Raw genomic sequence first — 8,543 nt, 5'->3', positions numbered from 1 at the left:
CTGTTGGATTTGTGTATATATATATTTGTGTCTCCTTCGTGCCTTTAGTGCAACTACCACACAGTAACTTCCTTTCTCTCATTTTATAATCCATCTATATAATATCTAAAATTCAAAGGGTAGCTGCATATATATATATATATATATATATATATATATATATATATATATAATGGTTATAGAAGAAGTCAAAGAAGGTGGCCATTGTTCTTCTGTTGGATTTGTGTATATATATATTTGTGTCTCCTTCATGCCTTTAGTGCAACTACCACACAGTAACTTCCTTTCTCTCATTTTATAATCCATCTATATAATATCTAAAATTCAAAGGGTAGCTGCATATATATATATATATATATATATATATATATATATATATATATATATAATGGTTATAGAAGAAGTCAAAGAAGGTGGCCATTGTTCTTCTGTTGGATTTGTGTATATATATATTTGTGTCTCCTTCGTGCCTTTAGTGCAACTACCACACAGTAACTTCCTTTCTCTCATTTTATAATCCATCTATATAATATCTAAAATTCAAAGGGTAGCTGCATATATATATATATATATATATATATATATATATATATATATAATGGTTATAGAAGAAGTCAAAGAAGGTGGCAATTGCTCTTCTGTTGGATTTGTGTATATATATATTTGTGTCTCCTTCGTGCCTTTAGTGCAACTACCACACAGTAACTTCCTTTCTCTCATTTTATAATCCATCTATATAATATCTAAAATTCAAAGGGTAGCTGCATATATATATATATATATATATATATATATATATATATATATATATATATATATATATATAATGGTTATAGAAGAAGTCAAAGAAGGTGGCCATTGCTCTTCTGTTGGATTTGTGTATATATATATTTGTGTCTCCTTCGTGCCTTTAGTGCAACTACCACACAGTAACTTCCTTTCTCTCATTTTATAATCCATCTATATAATATCTAAAATTCAAAGGGTAGCTGCATATATATATATATATATATATATATATATATATATATATATATATATATAATGGTTATAGAAGAAGTCAAAGAAGGTGGCCATTGTTCTTCTGTTGGATTTGTGTATATATATATTTGTGTCTCCTTCGTTCCTTTAGTGCAACTACCACACAGTAATTTCCTTTCTCTCATTTTATAATCCATCTATATAATATCTAAAATTCAAAGGGTAGCTGCATCATTGGCCACGTTACCATTATTTTATTGATTTGTTGTGTAGCCGCTTCTTTGATTTGTTATTTTATTGATTTGTTGTGTAGCTGTGTGTGTGTATATATATATATATATATATATATATATATATATATATATATATGTATGTATGTATGTACCAATTCAACGGAAGAAGAATGGCCGAATTGTTTGACTTCAAACTAGGATTATATGTACAAATCCAATGGAAGACTTAAACCAATATTTATTCGTGAAATCCCATGGCTCAAATCTAACATCTAATCCAACGGAAAATCTAAACATTAGAATATAAATCTTAGGATCAAAATCAAATTTCAAAATAACCTTATAAAATTCTAATTTTTCTTGTTTCTAATTGAGAGAAATCTTACCTTGAACAATCTGATTGTCTCTTCAATTGTATGTGCTCTAACTCCAAGGAAAACACCTCTTAGCCTCTTAGCCTCTTAGATAAAACCCTGACTATCTCTTCCTCTACCCTGTAGTTTGTATTATAAGATGTGGGTTTAGTGGGAAATGGGCTGCAGCAATAATTAAAAGAAAGCCTATAGCCCATCAATTATATTTCAAAGAAAACTCTTAAATAAAATTATGTGGGGTATTACACTTAACATTCTTGGTACCTTCATAGGTAGTCTCAAGAATCATCCAAGCTTCCTTGGCGGTCTTCACATGCGATATCCTGTGAAATCCATCAGTAGACATACCACAAAAGATAGCATTAATTGTTTTACTATTGGCATTTGCCAAAGCAAAAGCTGCCTTGTCCCATTTGAACTTGGCAATCGTGGGTCTAACATACCCATTCTCAATGGAATCCCATACGAACTCATCTATAGCACAAAGGAATGCCCTCAAACGGACTTTCCAAAACGCATAGTTTCTCCCATCAAAGAATGGTGGAGCATTGAGCAATTGTGGTTGATCCATCACAAAAAGGGTCTAGGATCGCACTTAGGTAATGAAACCATAAGAAGTGCACCCGCTCTGATACCAATTGAAAGCTCGAATTTTTGTAAAACCACAAGAGCTATTCAAACCCCATATTAAAATATTACGCCTCGATTTATTTTACTCTAACTTAAACTAAGTGCGAAATAGAGTAAATGCAAGTGACCAAGAATAAAACTACTCTGAGCCATATTCATCATATAATAGCAGTAAAATGAATGCTAAAAGAGTAGGGAAGAGAAATGTAAACACAAGATAATACGCCGATGTATTATCAAAGAGGAAACCGAAGAACTCGGGGAAAAACATCTCTGCCTTCCTCCAAGCAGTAAATCGATCCACTAGACAATAAGTTAGGATACATGAATAGCAAGAGACCCTCCAAGCTTAATCTACCTAATGCACCTAAACCCTCCAAACTCCTACTCCAACAAGGCTTCTTGGAACCGTAGCTTGTCTAGCTTTCCAGATTTCGCAATGCGCCCGATTGCATCCGCCAAAGCTTGGCTTCTTCCAATACTTCCCGATAGCACCAAAACCTCACTTGACACTCTGATTGGATGCGGTAAGTGTTTGAGCTATCAACCTTTCAAGGATATGGATATGGAGATTTATGAGTGTGTGGAAAACCACAAAAGATTGTGTAGATGATTGTGGGTATAACAATCTCTAACTCTCAAGTGTGTATGCTAGGGTTTTCTCTCTGAAAAACATTCCTTACAATATGTAGGTAATGTGGGTATATATAGTGTGGGTGAAGACATGGTGGAGCAGATAAGCCAAAATAGCAAAAAAGAATGTTTCGCGGGAAGGCCTTACCTACAAATTACTCGCAAACACCAACTATCACCGGATTGTCATGACTCTTCGCATTCCAGTCATGTGCTCTTCATCTGGCTTACTTCGCGGGAAGTTTACTCTCGAGATACCGGCGAAATCCACTCCTTCTTCAATGCAAGCTTGAGTCTTCACACTCTCTCTCACACACAACCCATACAATGAAATCCCACATAAAATATAGGGTAAACATGATTGAATAGACTTACAATCAAATTTGGCACGGAATTAAAGCCAACACAAAATAGTTGTTAATAACAACTTTACAATTAGTTTAAAATATATTTTAAAAAATGAATGACAAATAGATAATAGCAACTATTTAAAAATAAACATGTAACTTTAGACATAAATTTAAATAATGGCCCCTCAACTTTTCATAAGTCACTCGTCCCTCTTATGTTTTTAGGAAAAAAAATTATTAATATTAGACATAAATTTAAATAATGGCCCCCTAAACTTTTACTAAAAACATGCAACACATTTATTTAGATGATTAATGCATCATTTTTGTTTCCACTAATCACTTTTATACCATAATTAACCCATTAATTCTAAATGTATTTAATCTCTTTCATTAAAATAGAAACATTTATATATTATGAATGCACTATTTATTTCTTCTAATTAATTTTTTTTTTGAGAAACACACACACACACACGCACGCACGCACATATATATATAGGGGAAGGGGAATGAGATAAGGGAAAACACTCATACGCCAACACCAAAATTACATGCGGCAGTTAGGGTCGCGGAACACATGATAAACTCCTTCTCAATATTACACCTTACCGATGTGGAACGACTTAACAACACTAAGTTATTTCTTCTAATTACTCTTATACCATAATAACATATATAGAATATATAAGGAAATCTTGTTAGTAAAAACATTCTTCATTATTTTTGGACTTTTTTCCCTTTTATATGAAATAATAAATTTTGATTTTATGGTTTGGAGTTAAAATTATGTTAATTTTTATTAATATTATATATAAACATTTTTATTGTTAGATATAAGAAAATAGCATTTATTAATCATATTTTAGTTATTAAAAAAAAAATAAAGGACATATGTCACTTTAGAAGGATTTCGGAGATTTTTTTTATTTTTATTTTTATTTTTTTAGTAATAGAAACCCAATCTTTTTTGGGTAGGTAACAACAAAATAGACCAACGGACTTGATATAATAGTAATAAATAGTTGAGATTGAAAATTCAAAAAAGAAACTTTCAATCTCAACCATTAAATAAAAAAATTTAAAAATTAAAATGTTAAATTTAAAAAATGAATGTGAAAAAAATGAATATGAATATCCTAACCAACCACAATGGAACCATAAACAGCAAAATCTTCAAATAGGAAATGAATAATATTATAAAAAAAAAGAAGGCACTTTTTGGCAACACAACAAGAAAACGTACGGATCAACAAAACCGACCGAAAGTGTGGGAAAAAAACTATTTTTTTTTAGAAGACTTGGCAAAAGAACTAAGAAGCCGTAAGAAACTCCTCTTCCTTAACTTTTCCTGGTTCGAGAAAACAGTAGAGTGGTCAACAAGAAAGTTTGAAATTTTGTCTAACGTCAGACTCTTGCTCCCATTTGCTGAGCCAATACGTCACCACACTAACAGTCCCTCATTTCTACTACTATATATATATATATATATAGGTACATTATTTGTACTTAAATCACAAACTTATTTACTAGTCATTACTAAAACGTTGCAATTGTTGCTTCATATATAGCCTGCTTTCTAGAGAAAATTCAATGGCGAAATCACCAGAGATTGAGCACCCCAGCAAGGCCTTTGGATGGGCAGCCAGGGATACTTCTGGCCTCCTCTCTCCCTTCAATTTCTCAAGAAGGTCCTCTCTCTCTCATTCAATCTTGCTTGATTTTTTTTTCTTTTTAATCTAAAATTTTGATTATCTTAAGAAATTGGATCATTTTGTTATGCCTTATAATCATTTTGTTTTCCTCATATACTATGGGGAGGAGCCAATAAAAATGAAATTGGATCATTCGCATTTTTATCTCAAATGAAATTGGATCTTTTTGTTATGCATTCCTTTTTCTTTTCTTTTTTTGGATGAAAGACAATAGTGAAAAGGCTTTCATTTATTCTATTGTGATATTATAGAGAATGTTTTATAAAAAAAATTAGTTACTTGTGGATGGGAATCTGAGTCTAGACCATGATCAAAATTAATCATGGTGCATGGAGTTTACTCAACTATTATCAATAATGATTCATCCTTTTTAACATTTTTTTTTTAAAGAAAATTTAGTTCTGAATTGTTGGTTTTTGCTAAATATAACATGGTATGGTATGCTTGCAGGGCAACGGGAGAGAAGGACGTAACATTCAAAGTTCTTTTTTGTGGGATATGCCACTCAGATCTTCACATGGTCAAGAACGAATGGGGCTCGTCTATCTACCCACTTATCCCTGGGTATGTTAATGTTTTTTTTTTTTTTTTTTTTGATACATGGGAATGTTAATGTTAATGTTAACGATTCCTAGGAATCCTACTTCTATAATATATGTACGTTTTCAATGTAGCCACTCCATCCATATAACGCGGCTAAAGCCAAAATGACATAAATATGTTTTTGAAAATAAATAAAATGTAACAGCATAGTTCGGATAAAGGTTTTATGGAAGGACTAAACATTATAAACAAATGTGTAACTTAAATAGATTAAACATTGTATGCATTTCAATTCAACACTTTCCCATACTTCACATGCTATATGTCCATTACATGTTAGTACATTATCAATGAAACAGAGTGAATGGATTTTATTACTTCATAAAATATTGAAACCATGGGAACTGAATTGGACAATGCAGGCATGAGTTTGTAGGTGTAGTGACGGAGGTGGGGAGCAAGGTACAAAAGTTCAAAGTTGGAGACAAGGTTGGCGTTGGCTGTATGGTTGGTGCATGTCATTCTTGTGATAACTGTGACAACAACCTTGAAAATTACTGCCCCAAAATGATTCTCACCTATGGTGCTAAGTACTATGATGGAACCATCACATATGGAGGCTACTCTAACACCATGGTTTCAGATGAGCACTTTGTGGTCCGTATTCCAGACAACCTTCCACTTGATGCCAGTGCCCCTCTCCTTTGTGCTTTGGGATCACGGTGTACGATCCCTTGAGATTTTATGGACTTGACAGACCTGGTATGCATGTGGGTGTGGTTGGCCTTGGTGGTCTAGGCCATGTTGCAGTGAAGTTTGCTAAAGCTATGAGAGTTAAGGTGACAGTGATTAGTACATCACCCAACAAGAAGAAGGAAGCTTTGGAACATCTTGGTGCTGACTCCTTTTTGGTTAGCAAAGACCAAGACCAGATGCAGGTACTGAAATGTTAACATGTTGCATTGTCAAGTTAGCATGTGTGAGTTACAATAAGTGTACATTATCTAAGTTTCTAACTTATCTACTATATAGGCTGCCCAGGGCACAATGGATGGTATCATTGATACAGTCTCTGCTCAACACCCTCTCTTGCCTCTAATTGGTCTATTGAAGACACAAGGAAAACTCGTTATGGTTGGTTTACCAGAGAAGCCACTTGAGTTACCAGTCTTTCCATTACTAATGGGTAATACAATTGTTACATTTGAATCTGAAAAGGGGATCCAAAGTTGCTTGTTATGTTGATATGACTTAGTAATTATATAAGTCTGGGTGTATTATTATTATTTTCTTTAGTGTTGTACAAGCCTAATTGCTGCATATGCATTTCCATTGATAAATTGTGTATTAATAAATGTTATGGAATGACAGGAAGGAAATTATTGGGTGGTAGTTGCTTTGGAGGCATGAAGGAAACACAAGAAATGATTGATTTTGCAGCCAAACACAACATAACAGCTGACATTGAGGTTATTCCAATTGATTATGTGAACACTGCAATGGAACGACTTCTAAAAGCAGATGTCAGATACCGATTTGTCATTGATATTGGGAACACATTGAAGTCGAGCAATTGATTTTTACTGTTTTTTTAGTAAGGCTCATTGGTGAGATGAGAATATCTTTTAGTTGATTAAGTTATCTTCTGGTATCTCCTAGACTCTAATCTTTGTTTTTCGGTTTACTGAATATTTCTTCCTCACAGTGAGACAAAGATGTAATGGGTTGCATTTGTGATAAATGAGGGATGAAGTGATTTTTGGTTTGGGATAAACATCCGGTGAGTTATAGTCCCATACAATCTCTTTCCTTTTCGGATTGGGAATATAGTCCCATCCGGTAACTTTGTGTTAATATACACATAAATTTCGGTTTGCTTCATTGCCTGGCTTCTATTACAATGCTATGTCATTTTACTTGTTCGCATCTTAATTATTATTATTTTTTTAAAATGTATACATTTACCCAATCAATATAACCATAATAAAAGTAATGCATAGAGTTTGAAAACATCACCAAAAGAACATACATTAATGAATGGTGAAAATACTTTGTTGGTGCTTAAAATTTACCTACCAAGCATCTTTCGGCTAATCCAGCCTCCTCCGTCTCTCGGGACCAACAAGGGGCAGTATAGGAATATTCACGTATTGTCCATCGACTACGCCTTTGGGGGAGAAACTATGCGTTTTTGGGATTTGCATGCTCCCTGGTTAGAACCCCTAAAGGGTGCCAATGGGTTGGACTTGGGTAGACAAAGATTTACCTCCGCGGAAAAGATGATTCATTCGAATCGACATGAGAGTCCAACTACATTGCATTGCCGAAATGGGACTTTATCTTTATTCTCGTACGATAAATTTTATTAATAAATTTTCGATTCTTTCTTCAATTTGGATCGATTCACAACAACTCTCTACACCTTTCGGCCTGATCTTAGGCCCTGACTCACCCTCTGTGGAATAACCTTGTGGAGGAACCCTTAGGTTTTCGGGAAAGATCCGTCAAGTTCAGGATTGATCTTTGATAAGAAAAGATATGACCTTCTATTCAAACTATTCAAATTATTTGTTTTTTTGAAAGGAATCAATAGAAAATATTTGAATCCAGAGGATGCATGCAAGAAGGAAGTTTGAGTCACACACTCCTATAATCCATTTTATCTTCAAAAAATTCACTTCAACCATTAGTGTCAAATAAATAATACAATTTTGGAGTGCTTTTTCTATTATTTCTTTCTGTCATATCCTTAATAGCAAGTTGGTTACACCTACAACCGAAATGGAAACCAAGCATTTTGTGGTTTAAAAATGCCAAATTAGTGTTTCTGGTTTCTAAAGTTTCAGGAGAATGAAAATTTGAGGTTTTGCGAGAATAGAGAGGAATGAGTGTTCTCTCCTACTCATTTCGTTCCCTCCTACTTAAACTCTCAAACAAGAGAATGAACATTTCATTTCTTCCATTAAAACTCCCAAATAAAAGAAAGATAAGAATATTCTAAAATTATTCTATTCATTCATTTCCATTTCATTGAGTTCCCCCTTCCAAACGATGGTTTAGTCCCTAAAATTAAAAAAAAAAAAA

At 33.4% G+C, this 8,543-nt stretch overlaps 1 pseudogene; it reads left to right on the top strand.

The window, feature by feature from the left end:
• Window positions 1–4,732: 4,732 nt before the first annotated feature.
• LOC142615118 (putative mannitol dehydrogenase) lies at window positions 4,733–7,233 on the top strand (annotated as a pseudogene).
• Window positions 7,234–8,543: the final 1,310 nt, after the last annotated feature.

This window comes from Castanea sativa, chromosome 11 (genome assembly GCF_040712315.1).
Source record: "Castanea sativa cultivar Marrone di Chiusa Pesio chromosome 11, ASM4071231v1".
Classification (NCBI taxonomy): Eukaryota; Viridiplantae; Streptophyta; class Magnoliopsida; order Fagales; family Fagaceae; genus Castanea; species Castanea sativa.
Note: the sequence above shows the minus strand (reverse complement) of the source record. Positions and strands in the feature narration are given on the sequence as shown.